This window comes from Somniosus microcephalus, chromosome 18 (assembly GCF_052327205.1).
Source record: "Somniosus microcephalus isolate GS21.2 chromosome 18, FLI_Smic_1.0, whole genome shotgun sequence".
Taxonomy (NCBI): Eukaryota; Metazoa; Chordata; class Chondrichthyes; order Squaliformes; family Somniosidae; genus Somniosus; species Somniosus microcephalus.
The window spans coordinates 66,576,996-66,593,145 of NC_141004.1; the positions used below are offsets into that span (position 1 = coordinate 66,576,996).

General features: G+C 45.2%; 1 long non-coding RNA gene across 4 annotated transcripts in view; it reads left to right on the forward strand.

Annotated features, from left to right (window-relative positions):
• Window positions 1-10,466: 10,466 nt before the first annotated feature.
• Window positions 10,467-16,150, forward strand: part of LOC147105337 (uncharacterized) — a 34,826-nt gene continuing 29,142 nt past the window's right edge. For 3 of the 4 annotated variants that reach the window (XR_015081737.1, XR_015081734.1, XR_015081735.1), the window contains exon 1: window positions 10,467-10,866. This is a non-coding gene — a long non-coding RNA (uncharacterized LOC147105337). The remainder of the gene's footprint in view (window positions 10,867-16,150) is intronic. The other variant, XR_015081736.1, reaches the window with a different exon arrangement.

Sequence of the window (16,150 nt, forward strand, 5' to 3'; positions counted from 1 at the left end):
ATATATTCAAGAAGGAGTTGGATATATTTCTCAAGGCTAAAGGGATCAAGGGGTATGGGGAGAAAGCAGGGACCGGGTACTAAATTTGGATGATCAACCATGATCGCATTGAATGGCGGAGCAGGCTCGAGGGGCCGAATGGCCTACTCCTGCTCCTATCTTCTATGTTTCTATGTTTCTATGTATCTGTGCCCTATTGATGTATGGAGGTCTCTAATTGGAGAATCATAGTTTTCAGAGGGTAGCCCAAGTCTCCGAACAGCCATCGATTCTGTTTCAATTTCAAATAATGCAGACCCCATGAACTCCTGCAGAATTAATGTACTGTATGATGGATGCTTCCTGGATAGCAGGAATTGAAATGCAGGATCACATCTCTGTGTTTGGACACCACCTGTACATTTATAGAGTGATATCCTTCCCTGTTCATGAAAACATTGGGGTTTACGTGTGGAGCCCTGATGGCCATATAGGTCCCGTGTGTAATGCCCTGAACTCTTTAGGAAGCCTGCCAGCCAGTAGAAGTTCAGTGCAATCTCCAGTTGGTGTCTCCTTTCCACTGGGAAAGTGGTAAAGCTGTTTCCCTGGCAACCCTGGCATCAGTCACTTGTATTGACTAGTAGATGGTTTGGCAGTAGCTTAATTGGAAGATGTCCCTTGCAGCGGGCTGGAAGAATACTGTTGCATAGAAGCTAAATGCCGCAGTGACCTTGACAGCTGTTGAAAGAGCCTTCCCAGCCCTTGAAGCATTTGTATGTTAGCCTGCAGCAGCTGGCATAACTGATACAAACATAGGAGAATGACAGGCAGCATGGCCCATCAAGCCTGCCACAACCTCATGATGCCTCGAGCATCATGATTGGACACTTCCAGCCTATTCACACTTTTGCGTAGTTTAAACGCATGTCTCCTTGTCCTGCCCAATCGGTCAAACTGGAATAATCTATCAATAGGCATGCCACCCAGCCCTTTCATTATTTTATAAGCCATTAAGATCGCCTCTAAGCCGAAGCTGCTCTGATGTAAATAGTCCCAGTTCCTTAAGCCTATCAGCATGAAGCAGAGATAGCAAGGACAGGTCTAAGCAAAAGGGGTCTGTTAACATGGGTTTATGGATAATGTTGGGAGCAAACTCAGCCCCTGAGGTATCTTTGGATCTGAAGACGTTGTGCCCTCAAAAAATGGTCCACCTCATCCAAACCATGTGACGCTACGGGAACAGCCTGGTTGGGCGCAATTTGTACTGCAGCAGTAAGAAGAAAGAATTGAGGATTGTGCGGTTCTACAAAAGGAAGGCTTTTTGCAAAAAGGCAGAATTAAGGAAGGAAGTGAAAGTTTGCAAGATATTCAATGCAGAAGTAAACCAATGTTCCCAGCCAAAAGAAAGTACACTTCAAGAACAAAGAAAAGAGCTGCCTTGCTTTAAGAAGCACTCAGAAGAAGGCTTGGCCTGTCTAGCAGTCTCGTACCCATTTTATATCAGAGAGGAAAACACTGGGTGGGAGGAGAATCTTGCTCATAGACACGAGGGAACTAGATGTAATATCTCCAAGTTTGCAGACGACACAAAGCTGGGTGGGCGTGTGTGCTGTGAGGAGGATATGGTGGGATATGTGTTGGTGCAGGGGTTATGGGGATCGGGTGGGATATGTGTCGGTGCAGGCTCGATAGGCCGAAATGGCCTCTATCTGCACTGTGGGGTTTCTGTGATTCTGTGATTCTGTGATGCTGAGAAACTCCAGTATGATTTGTACAGGTTGGGTGATTGGGCAGATATATGGCAGATGCAGTATAATGTGGATAAATGCGAGGTTATCCACTTTGGTGGCAATAACAGGAAGGCAGATTATTATCTGAACGGCAATAGATTGGGAGAAGGGGAAGTGCAAGGAGATCTGGGTGTCCTTGTGCACCAGTCGCTGAAGGTAAGCATGCAGGTGCAGCAGGTGGTTAAGAAGGCAAATGGTATGTTGGCCTTCAATAGCGAGAGGATTCGAGTACAGGAGCAAGGATGTCTTGCTGCAGTTGTACAGGGCCTTGGTGAGACCACACCTTGAGTATTGTGTGCAGTTTTGGTCGCCTTATCTGAGGAGGGATGTTCTTGCCATGGAGGGAGTGCAGCAAAGATTCACCAGACTGATACCTGGGATGGCAGGAATGACGTATGAGGAGAGATTGAGTCAATTGGGCTTATATTCTCTCGAACAATTCTAGACAGACTAGATGCAGGAAGGATGTTCCCAATGCCGGGGGAGTCCAGAACCAGGGGTCACAGTCTAAAGATAAGGGGTAAGCCATTTAGGACAGAGATGAGGAGGAATTTCTTCACCCAGAGAGTGGTGAACCTGTGGAATTCTCTACCACAAAGGGCAGTTGAGGCCAATTCATTAAATATATTCAAGAAGGAGTTAGATATATTTCTTAAGGCTAAAGGGATCAAGGTATATGGGGAGAAAGCAGGGACAGGGTACTGAGTTTGGATGATCAGCCATGATCTCATTAAATGGCAGAGCAGGCTCGAGGGGCCGAATGGCCTACTCCTGCTCCTATCTTCTATGTTTCTATGAAAGCTGGCACAGGCCATAATCATTTAAATAATTATACAATTTAAATGAAGCCAATTTCAATCTGGCCCCCAAATGTATGTGTCACGGACGCTCAGGATTGACTGATTTTATGCTCATGCCTTCTGCCACTGAGACCCCACCCCACTCACTGGGCCTCACAGAATCATCCCTATAATGAGTCTTCACAAAGCAGGAAGCACCCAGTGTTCTACAGGTGTGCCCAAGAATCACAGCCGTCACTGCTGCCCCTTGAAACAGCCACCAGCGCAGATCCACAGACTGCGGGGAAATCCTGGTAGGATGTAGGGCAAGTTTTCCAATCACCATGGCTGTTGTTGCCAGAGTGGAACAGGCAACTCGGGGTCAGGAACTCAAGCAGATCTCTGTCCATTTTTTTACTGCACCCAATCTTCTGGATGACCTCTTCATTCAGCCTAAAGCCCTTTTACAGGATAACGCCCGGAGTAAAGTGTTCAGTTATTGATTTGACTTGCAGTTGTGGAACGTTGTATAAGTTCTTCCTCAATGAGTAAAAAAATGAAATTTTGTCTCACTTTTTACAAATGTTCAGTAATCCATTTTCGAAGGGATAGAAATCCTTAGATCAAAGCTAAACACAAAAGAATAGTCTGACCATGCTTTCAGCCTCCATCATACCATGTTTTTACTCCATCTACATTGTACTCCATCTAGATTGGGTGACCGCTTTGCGGAACACCTCCGTTCAGTCCGTAAGGGTGACCCCGAGCTTCCGGTCGCCTGTCATTTTAATTCACCGCTCCATTCCCACTCGGACCTCACCGTCCTTGGCCTCTTGTATTGTTCCACGGAAGCTCAACGTAAACTCGAGGAACAGCACCTCATCTTCCGATTAGGCACTTTACAGCCTTCCGGACTCAATATCGAGTTCAACAATTTCAGATCATAACCTCGGCCCCTATTACTTTTTTACTTATAATTTTTTCCACCCCTTTGTTTTGGGTCTTCCTTTCCCCCCCCCCCCTTTCCTTTTGTTTCTCTCTCCCACCTGGCAGCTGTCTCTTATCCTGCCAGCACACTTCACACCTAATCTCAGCTGTCTTTTGTCTCCACCGGCCGATTACCATCTCATCTGGTTTCGAATACCTTTTATTGTCTCTTTTACTTCTTTTGTTCGATCGCAGCCCTGCCTTCGATCTATTTTATTTTCTTTCCAGTTTTGAAGAAGGGTTTCGACCCGAAACGTCAACTCAAATATCCCTCCACGGATGTTGCCTCACCTGCTGAGTTTTTCCAGCATTTTCTGTTGTTATTTTACATTGTACCTAAGATGGCTATGTCACTCAGAAAGGCCACAGCATGGAAGCTGTGGGTAATGGGAGGTACGTCACACTGGTGCAGTAGGGGTTTGAGGCTGAGACACGTCAGCGCAGTCTTTCAACTAGAGATCCCAGGTATTAGTCAGTGGGAGCCTTGGCTCAGTGGTAGCACTCTCACCTCAGAGTCAGAAGGTTCTGCGTTCAAGTGTCACTTTAGAGTTTTGAGCCCATAATCTAGGCTGGCATTCCAGTGCAGTACTGAGGGAGTGTAGCACTGTCGGAGGTTCCGCCTTTCGGTTAAGACATTAAACCAAGGCCCCGTCTGCCCTCTCAGGTGGCCAGTATTTATCCCTCAACCAACATCTAAAACAGGTTATCTGGTCCTTACCTCATTGCTGCTTGTGGGAGCTTGCCGTGTGCAAATTTGGCTGCTGCATTTTCTACATTACAACAGTGACTACACTTCAAAAGTACCTCACTGGTAATAAAGTGTTTGGGACATCTTGAGGTTGTGAAAGGCACTATTTAAATGCAAGTTCTTTCTTTATATGGGAAAGTGTTCCATCTCTTCGTGCGAGTATCCCTCACCCAGAGGAGCACAGAAAGTTAACCCAAAGGAAAATATATTCCAAAAATTACCAACAAGAAACTTTTTCTTTACATTGACATACACAATTTCTTGTTCACTTTGAAATATTCCTCTGACAATGAAAGTAGGTTGGCACAAATGGTATTGCACAAAACAGGAAGATGTTAAAAATAGACTTCAGGAAAAGGAATAGTGGCTTTGATCCATAAGTAACACTATGTACAGTCACATGCCTGACCTGCTATCATTGGCAAAGATACACAGCACCTTATCTGATCCCCCGTCTATCAACATGCAGGTCAGAAGTCAGTAACATGAGGACTTAGTATTCAGTAGACCAGATACATTGACATTTCATAATCCTTTCTTATTCAGCGAAAGGTACAAAGCCAACAGGCTAAGAAGGGAGTGTTGTTTACGCATTACACAAAATACTGAAAGCACCAGGGTTAGAGGGAAAGAGAGCCTTGAAATGAGACTTTTAACTACATCTGGTTTTTAATGATTTTCTTCCCCCATAATGAGTGCAGTATTACGAAACCATTATGATTCTAGATTAAGGTTCTGATCTCACTCTGGGATACAGCAGTGTGAGACCAGATTCTGATCTCATAGGAACATTCAGACCCTCAAGCCTGTTCCGCCATTCAATGAGATCATGACTGACTAAGTCCATTTAGCCGCCTTGGTTCAATATCCCTTAATAACCTTGCCTAACAAAAATCCATCAATTTCAGTTTTGAAATTTTCAATTGACCCCCAGCCTCAACAGCTTTTTGGGGAGAGAGAGTTCCTGATTTCCACTACCTTTTATGTGAAGGTGCTTCCTGACATTGCCCCTGAACGGCCCAGCTCTAATTTTAAGGTTATGTGCCCTTGTTCTGCACTCTCCCACCAGAGGAAATACTTTCTCTCTATCCACCCAATCAAATCCTTCAATCATCTTAAACACCTCAATCAGATCACCCTAAATCTTCTATACTCGAGGGAATACAAGCCGAGTCTGTGCAACCTGTTCTCATAATTTAACCCTTTTAGCCCCGGTATCATTCTGATGAATCTGCACTGCACCCCCTCCAAGGCCAATATATCGTTCCTGAGATGCGCTGCCCAGAACTGAATGCAGTACTCCAGATGTGGTCTAACCAGAGTTTTATACAACTGTAGCCTAACTTCTGCTCTTTGTATTCCAGCCATGTGAGATAAAGGCTAAAATTCCATTAGCTTAAATATTTTTTGTACCTGCCCACAAGTTTCTGTACATAGACTGCTAAATCTCCCTGCTCCTTCACAGTTCCTCGCTTCTCCCCATTTAGAAAATACACTGATCTATCTTTCTTAGGACCAAAATGGATGACCTCACACTTCCCCATGTCGAACTGCATCTGCCAGGTTTTGCCCACTAACTTAATTTATCAATGACCCTTTCCAACTTTCTGCCCCCCATCGACACTACTTGCTGTGCCACCTAGCTTACTCTGAGATGGAGCAGTGTGAGACCAGGTTCTGAACTGCATAGCAGTCATGATCTAACTGAATCGCAAAACAAGCTTCAGGAGCTGAATGGCCTACGCCTGTTCCTATGTCCTTATTTGGTCCAATTTGCTTCTATATTTTTCTATCATGTAGGCAATCACAGCCAACACCAATCACAGCCAACACCAATCACGGCCAACACCAATCACGGCCAACACCAATCACGGCCAACACCAATCACGGCCAACACCAATCACAGCCAACACCAATCACGGCCAACACCAATCACAGCCAACACCAATCACGGCCAACACCAATCACGGCCAGCACCAATCACGGCCAACACCAATCACAGCCAGCACCAATCACAGCCACCACCAATCACGGCCAGCACCAATCACGGCCAACACCAATCACAGCCAGCACCAATCACGGCCAACACCAATCACGGCCAACACCAATAATAGTCAACACCAATCACAGCCAACACCAATAATAGTCAACACCAATCACAGCCAATATCAATCATGGCTAACACCAATCATGGCTAACACCAATCACAGCCAACACCAATCACAGCCAACACCAATAATAGTCAACACCAATCACAGCCAACACCAATAATAGTCAACACCAATCACAGCCAACACCAATCACAGCCAACACCAATCACAGCCAACACCAATCACGGCCAACACCAATCACAGCCAACACCAATCACAGCCAACACCAATCACGGCCAACACCAATCACAGCCAGCACCAATCACGGCCAACACCAATCACGGCCAGCACCAATCACGGCCAGCACCAATCACGGCCAACACCAATCACGGCCAGCACCAATCACGGCCAACACCAATCACGGCCAGCACCAATCACGGCCAACACCAATAATAGTCAACACCAATCACAGCCAACACCAATAATAGTCAACACTAATCACAGCCAATATCAATCATGGCTAACACCAATCATGGCTAACACCAATCACAGCCAACACCAATCACAGCCAACACCAATCACGGCCAGCACCAATCACGGCCAACACTAATCACAGCCAATACCAATCACGGCCAGCACCAATCACGGCCAACGCCAATAATAGTCAACACCAATCACAGCCAACACCAATAATAGTCAACACTAATCACAGCCAATACCAATCATGGCTAACACCAATCACGGCCAATACCAAATCACAGCCAACACCAATTACGACCAACACCAATAATAGTCAACACCAATTACGGCCAACACCAATAATAGTCAACACCAATCACAGCCAACACCAATCACGGCCAGCACCAATCACAGCCAATACCAATCATGGCTAACACCAATCACGGCCAATACCAAATCACAGCCAACACCAATTACGGCCAACACCAATAATAGTCAACACCAATCACGGCCAATACCAATCACAGCCAACACCAATTACGGCCAACACCAATAATAGTCAACACCAATCACGGCCAACACCAATCACGGCCAGCACCAATCACGGCCAACACCAATAATAGTCAACACCAATCACGGCCAACACCAATCACGGCCAGCACCAATCACAGCCAACACCAATAATAGTCAACACTAATCACAGCCAATATCAATCATGGCTAACACCAATCATGGCTAACACCAATCACAGCCAACACCAATCACAGCCAACACCAATCACGGCCAGCACCAATCACGGCCAACACTAATCACAGCCAATACCAATCACGGCCAGCACCAATCACGGCCAACGCCAATAATAGTCAACACCAATCACAGCCAACACCAATAATAGTCAACACTAATCACAGCCAATACCAATCATGGCTAACACCAATCACGGCCAATACCAAATCACAGCCAACACCAATTACAGCCAACACCAATAATAGTCAACACCAATCACGGCCAATACCAAATCACAGCCAACACCAATCACGGCCAACACCAATAATAGTCAACACCAATCACGGCCAATACCAAATCACAGCCAACACCAATCACGGCCAACACCGATCACGGCCAACACCAATCACGGCCAGCACCAATTCCGGCCAGCACCAATCACAGCCAGCACCAATCACAGCTAGCACCAATCACAGCCAACACCAATCGCAGCCAACACCAATCACAGCCAACACCAATCACAGCCAACATCTTCAAATGTGCTTCGTTCCATGGCATTGGGGTTGGGGGTTACTGGTTACTGCTTATGGTTGACCTGGTGACCTGGTGACCGGGTGACCAGGTGACCAGGTGACAGGATGACAGTCATGGTTGATCTTTCCTTAGCCCAGAAGCCCTGATGCCAAATTTAGCACTGCAACTGAGATCAGCTAACTCTGAGATGAGCACACAAATCTAGGCTGACACTCTGGTGCAGTACTGAGGGAATGCTGCACTGTCAGAGGTGAATCGTTCGGATGAAATGTTAAACCGAGTCTGCTCTCTCAGGCGCACATAAAAGCTCCCATGGCACTATTTCTCTGATGGGCAGCAGAGTTCTCCCCGGTGTCCTGGCCAATTTTTATTCCTTAACCAACATCACTAAAACAGATTATCTGCTCGTTATCACATTGATGTTTGTGGGATCTTGCTGTGTGCAAATTAACTGCCGCGTTTACCACATTACAACATTGATTACACTTCAAAAGAACTTCATTGGCTGTAAAATGCTTTGGGATGCCTTAGGTCATGAAAGGCGCTATATAAATGCAAGTCTTTCTTTTAACTTAGCAGATACTAGGAAACAAACCTTCTAGCTTTTATGGCCTATTGCTGCAACAAGTGGTGCTTTCACCCATCAGCCCATCCAGGGCGATTTAGTTCCTCTTCTCCTACATGTAAAGATTTATCTTCACTCCGCTCCCTAGGGTTCACTGCACCAAAAGTATATTTTTGGCCAAAGAGTTAGATAAACAACCTCCTTCCCGCTCTTTGCCGCTGTTGCTCCTTGGCTGGCTGTTAGCAGCTATGTGACAGTGGCCTGTGTGACTCACTTGCTAATGTTCCCAACTGTACCTCATGGGGAAGCACCTGCAATTGGCACATCACCTTGGCCAATGGCGTTTTCAAGATGCTAAACTTGCTGTGTGGGAAACTGAGGTGATCAAACCACATCCTTCCATTGTATGACACAGAACACTTCAGGACTAATTACGCTCACTAGTTGAACTTTTTAACATGACATATAATCAAATGCGTTGATTTAATTATTTACAGCAAACTCTTTTGCACTCTTAATGCTGGCGCTCAATTTGAAGCTTATAAGATGTGAGTTGTACATGTACGTAGCTGTCTGCCCCTATCTCTCGTCCTCTTCTTCAGGTACTGACACTTACTTGGGCATCATGGCTCAGTGGGTAGCACTCTCGCCTCTGAACCAGGAGGCTTAAGTCCCACTCCAAAGACTTGAGTACATAATCCAGGTTGGCAGTCCAGTGCAGTACTGAGGGAGTGCTGCACTGTCAGAGGTGCCACCTTTCGGATGAGACATTAAGCCGAAGCCCTGCTGTCCTCTCAGATGGACGCATATTATCCCACGGCACTCTTTGAAGAGCAGAGAATTTCTCTCTAGTGTTCTGGCCAATATTTATCCCTCAACCAACATCACTAAAATAGATAATCTGGTCATTATCACATTGCTGTTTGTGGGACCTTGCTCTGTGCAAATTGGCTGCCGCGATTCCTACATTACAACAGTGACTACACTTTAAAAGTGCTTTGGGACATCCTGAGGTCATGAAAGGAGCTGTATAAATGCAAGTTCTTCCTTTTCTTTATCTTGATGCCAAAATAGTAAAAGTTCTGAAAGGGTTAATTTGAACGCAGAATAAAACACTTTTACAAGGCACTCTACAACATAGAAAGAATCATTATAAAAATACTAATACTCCTATTAAGTGCCCACACCTCACACAAGATCAAGTAAACTGGCTGCTGAACTATCCGTATCATCACAACATCTATACAAAGGAACGTGGCTCTCACTTGAGCCTCAGATTAATGTCAGAACATAAACAGTGGTTGTACTGACGTGAGAGAGGGATGTTTGCCAGCTGTATGGGAACTGAATGTACTCTCGCTGATGTACACAGAGGGAAGTGGGCGTGACAGTGAACATCGATAACCACACTGCGAGACCTGTAGCAAACAGACACCGAAAAGAAGCAGAATGTTAGAATAACAGCCTTATTGACGCTGAACCTCGTCCAAAAAAGGGCTTCTACTGAAACTTAATGAGCTTCAAAATAGAAGAGGTCAACACTCTTGGCAGGCAGCCCAGCACATTATGTTCTGTGCCAGTCAAACATATGAGACATATAGAGTGTACTGGGGGGCATGTTAACTATTTTAAACTTCACTCTTTTAAACTATAATCTATGCAAAACTATTTTTTCTTGCATTTTTAATTTCCCTCTTTTACATAGTTTCTTGAATTCCCCTCCCCCTCAAATGTCCCCAGCTCCTTGCTGCCAAGGTTCCCGTTGACCTGGGGTTATTCAGGGTCGCAGTGTTTGTGCCGATCCCTCTCTCCGCTGGTTGGAGGTGCAGTTCCACAGGGTGGGGAGTAGTGGGGTTTCCTCCACCCACCCCGAGGCAGAACACTTAAAGCTCATGCAGAACGTGCGATCCAGCAGAGCGACCTGCAAACAGGCGCAAGATGTTGAATGAAGGTGACTGAGTTCAAATACAGGTCAAGAAAAGGATTCCGAGCTGGGGTATTGGGCTGGGACCTGAACGCTGCACTGCCGGCATCTCCAGGTCGCTTTCCTCCTCATTTCTCTTCACTGGACTAAGTGTTACTCTGTTGTCCGCTGCAATAACTCATTTATTGTGCGTGTTTCTGCTTTTCTTCCAGCCGGACACTTGTGTTGTTTACTTAGCCTACGTTTGAACTGGCTTTTCAGCCCTACCCCACTCCTGCATATAATGTAAGTGTGGCATCTGTTAATGATTGTCTTCTCATACCAGTCTAAATTGCCAGCCAGTTTAAAACACAGGCTGTATTGTCTCAGCCTTTCAGAGAACGGTAATGCAAGATGATCTTCCCTGCATCCTTTATTCCCATAAATGGGCGTGCAAGATTACACTAGCATCTGAACTTTAACCTTGACTCTTAAAGCACCACCCAATGCGGAAAATGCATCACGATAGACCGAAGGTCACCTTGACAACCTCGCAGCTTTCTACGTCATCGCTACGTATCACATTACAAAACTCGCCTGCAAAACCCCCATATTTTGTACAATGTCTGCAGATATTTTTAAAGGATCTCCCATGGGATTGCTCACAGTAAATTGTTCAGCCTCTTTCATTATAGAATGTAACTGGTATTCTGCCACGAAGGTGCAGTTACGTTTCATGGGGCCTGTCCTTTAAAGGTCACAATGTCCAATTGCTGTAAATAGGCACACCTAAGGTCAATTACAGGTTAACTGCTGTTAGAAACATCTTGATCCTACATTACAGCAGTGATTACATTTCAGAAGTAATTATAAAATCATAGAATCATAGAATGATACAGCACAGAAAGAGGCCGTTGGTCCATCATGCAAGTGCCGGCTCTTTGAAAGAGTTTTCCAATTAGTGTCACGTCCCGCCCTTTCCCCATAGCCCTGCTCACTTTTCCCCATTCGAGTATTTATCCAATTCTCTTTTGAAAGTTACTGTTGAATCTGCCTCCACCACCCTTTAGGCAGTGCATTCCAGATCATAACAACTCACTGTGTAAAAAATATTCTCCTCAACTCGCCCCTGGTTGTTTTGCCAATAACCTTAAATCTGTGTTCTTCGTCAGCTGTAAAGCGCTTTAGGATGCCCTGAAGTTGTGAAAGGTGCTATATAAATGCAAGTCCTTTCTTTCTTCGAGGTCACTTGGAACTCATTTCTATTGCTGGTGGAGATTTCTCTTTACCTTGGCAACTGCTTGTAAATCCCTGGCTCCTTCCCAAGGTCAGAATAAATCAGCAAGAACTGACTGTTCTTTTTTTTCTCTGTCATTTTAAGCACAGTACAGAAATTTGCATAGAGGACAAAGTATGACGCTTGACGTGTGATAAACGCAAAAATATTTTTTAGATATATTTTCTAGCTACTCTCCCATGGCATTGCGCAGAGGTAGCCTGGGGTCTCGAGCGCAAATGGAATGTACAGCCGCTAACCTGACCCATCCCTTTAAGTTCAGGTGCTCTGCAAAAGTGGCCTAAATTGGTCATTCGGAGGCTAATTATGGGAAGTACTTCTACATTGCTACTGCTTGCTCCTCACTTTGTCTTCGTACCAATCTCTCCAAGTTATCCTGAGGAAATAACTTGTTCTCTTTCTATATATTTTTAAGATTGTTCCCTGTGTTTCATTGGCGTTTTATGCAAAGTGAGACCTCTGAGTGTAATAGTGTAAGAATGGCTAGATTCCTAACTAAAGGACTGAGGTCGAGTCAGTCTATCAAACAAACAATGTTTAATACTATTCAACAGAGTTTAACACGAAAACACAGGAGAACTAAATTACAGGTCTGTACTCTTTGCTGGCTCCACGAGGACTGGCTAGGGCGGTTCCCCAGCCTGACGTCATGACGTCATGACATTTTCCCGCCGCTGGAGGATCACGTGATCAACGTGATGACGTCATTGCGTTTGGTCTCATTCTTAAAGGGACCGCGCTATGTACATGCAATAATATGAACAAAGATACAGATTCATTCTGTAGCTAATAATTTGTTAAAGATAATTATGTACATTCGATCAGAGTCCCCTGGTGGCTCTGCCACAATAGACTCTTTCAACACTTTTACATAAATAGAATCATAGCAGAATCTTAGAAATTTACGGCACAGAAGGAGGCCATTCGGCCCATGTCTGTGCCGGCCAAAAAGAGCTCTCAGGCCTAATCCCACTTTCCAGCTCTTGGTCTGTAGCCCTGTAGGTTACGGCACTTCAAGTGCATATCCAAGCACTTTTTAAATGTGATGAGGGTCTCTGCCTCTACTACCCTTTCAGGCAGTGAGTTCCAGACCCCCACCACCCTCTGGGTGAAAACATTTCTACTCATCTCCCCTCTAAACTTCCGACCAATTACTTTAAACCTATGCCCCCTGGTTATTGACCTCTCTGCTGAGGGAAATAGGTCCTTCCTATGCATTCTATCTAGGCCCCTCATAATTTTATACACCTCAATTAAACCTCCCGTCAGCCTCCACTGTTCCAAAGGAAACAACCCCAGCCTATCCAATCTTTCCTCATGTCTAAAATTCTCCAGTCCTGGCAACATCCTCGTAAATTTCCTCTGTACCCTTTCTAGTGCAATCACATCTTTTCTGGAATGTGATGACCAGAACTATACGCAGTACTCTAGCTGTGGCCTAACTAGTGTTTTATACAGTTCTAGCATAACCTCCCTGCTCTTATATTCTATGTCTTGGCTAATAAAGGAAAGTATCCCGTATGCCCCCTTAACCACCTTATCTATCTGTCCTGCTACCTTCAGGGATCTGTGGACATGCACACCAAGGTCCCTCTGCTCCTCTACACTACTCAGTGTCCTACCATTTATTGTGTATCCTCTGCACTTCTCAATGTCCTACCATTTATTGTGTATTCCAAATGCATTACCTCACACTTCTCCAGATTGAATTCCATTTGCCACTTTTCTGCCCACCTGACCCGTCCATTGATATCTTCCTGCAGTTTACAGCTTTCTTCCTCACTATTAACCACATGGCCAATTTTTGTATCATCTGCAAACTTCTTAATCATGCCCCCTACATTGAAGTCTAAATCATTGATATATACCACAAAAAGCAAGAGACCTAGTACTGAGCCCTGTGGAACCCCACTGGAAACAGCCACAAAGACACGTCGACCATTACCCTTAGCTTCCTGCCATTGAGCCAAGTTTGGATCCAACTTGCCACTTTCCCTTGCATCACATGGGCTTTTATGTGTTTTGACCAACCTGCCATGTGGGACCTTGTCAAAAACCTTGCTAAAATTCATGTAGGCTACATCAAATGCACTACCCTCATCAACCCTCCTCATTACCTCCTCAAAAAATTTGATCAAGTTAGTCAGACACGACCTTCCCTTAATAAATCCGTGCTGATTGTCCTTGATTAATCTGTGACTTTCTAAATGATGATTTATACTGTCCCTCAGAATTGTTTCCAATAATTTTCCCGCCACCGAGGTTAGGCTGACTAGCCTGTAATTACTTGGTCTATCCTTTTCACCCTTTTTAAACAATGACACAACATTATCAGTCCTCCAGTCCTCTGGCACCACACCTGTAGCCAGAGAGGATTGGAAAATGATGGTCAGAGCCTCCGCTGTTTCCTCCTTTGCTTCTTTTAACAGCCTGGGATACATTTCATCCGGGCCTGGCGATTTATCTACTTTCAAAGATGCTCTTAATGCTTCCTTTCTCTCTATGTTTATCCCATCCAATATTTCACATTCCTCTTCCTTAACTACAATGCCTGAATCATCCCTCTCTTTTGTGAAGACAGACGCAAAGTATTCATTAAGAACCATACCCACATCTTCCGCCTCCACACATAGGTTACCTTTTTGGTCTCTAATAGGCCCTACTCTTTCCTTAATTATCCTCTTGCTCTTTATGTATTTATAAAACATCTTTGGGTTTTCCTTGATTTTACCTGCCAATATATTTTCATGCCCTCTCTTTGCTTTCCTAATTTTCTTTTTAATTTCACCCCTGCACTTTCTATACTCCTCTAGGCTTTCTGTAGTATTGAGCCCTCCATATCTGACAAAAGCTTCCCTTTTTTCCCTTATCCTACCCTGTATTCTCCTTGACATCCAGGGGGCTCTAGATTTGGCAGTCCCACCCTTTTACTTTGTGGGAACAAATTTGCTCTGATCCCTCACTATCTTCTCCTTGAATGCCTCCCACTTTTCATGTGTCTACACATATCTAAAAATACACATGAAAAATAAACAGAAAACACAGCGATGGCCTATTGGATAGGGTTGATTTTCTTCTCTGGGCAACTGGCAGGCGCAGTGCTCCTGAGATGTGCTGTGCCTGTGAAGAGGCAGCTACCCACTTTTTCCTCCCAAAACCTGGGCTTTGTGCACAAAAAGCAGCAACACATCTAATTCACAGCTACCGACTAGATCGGGCCAACCAGAATGAGCCTTCTGGTTGACTATGAACATCGTCAAAGAAATAGTCAGGAGAAGTCCATTCAGCCTGCCCCACACAGTCATGATGCCTGAAGCATCAAGATTCACATCAACCCCATCCACCCACCCACCAGTAGCCATGTAATCTCCTGGGGGAGGCACAAATGCAAATTAAAACCCAAGACAAATTTAAGGGAGAATCAAACAATGGAAACTTCCTCTCCAATCTATCAGCTGCCAGCTGGCCCTGTGTGCCTCAAAACATGTGGGGGAGGGAGAGGTTAAAGATACAGGCCATTATTTGCCTTGTTTCTTTATCCTGCCCCCAGGGCCCCTATTGACCCCTCCAGTTGGCAAGGATCCAGGGGAGATGCTACAGCACCAGGTTCTGACAAGCGTCCCTACAGTAAGGCACCCAACAAGTGAATTCAGTGCAAGATGAGATTGGAGGCCGTGAATGCCCCTCCCATCTACTTACTATACCAACAGTGTAACAGAAAAAATGTAACATCCCCACCGACACCTGGGAATCCCTGGCCCAAGACCGCACAAAGTGGAGGAGACGCATCCGGGAAGGCACCAAACACCTCGAGTCTCTTGGCTGGGAGCAAGCGGAAACCAAGCGCAGGCAGTGCAAGGAGCGCACGTCAACCCAAGCACCCCACCCACCCGCCCCTTCAACCACCATCTGCCCCACCTGTGACAGAGACTGTAGGTCCCGCATTGGACTCATCAGCCACCTGCGAACTCATTTTTAATGTGGAAGCAAGTCATCCTCGGTTCCGAGGGACTGCCTAAGAAGAAGAGGAGATACCAACAATGGCAGAAAAGAGAGAAAGAACTTGTATTTATATCGTGCTTTTCATGACCTCTGGACATCCCGAAGCACTTTACAGCCAATGAAGTACTTTTGAAGTGTAGTCACTGTTGTAATGTAGGAAGCGCGGCAGCCAATTTGCGCACAGCAAGATCCCATGAACAACGATGTGATAAATGGTCAGACAATCAACAACTTATATTAAACGTAAGGTTAATAAGCGATAGCTTCAGTATTTAGTATGGATCAGGTGAA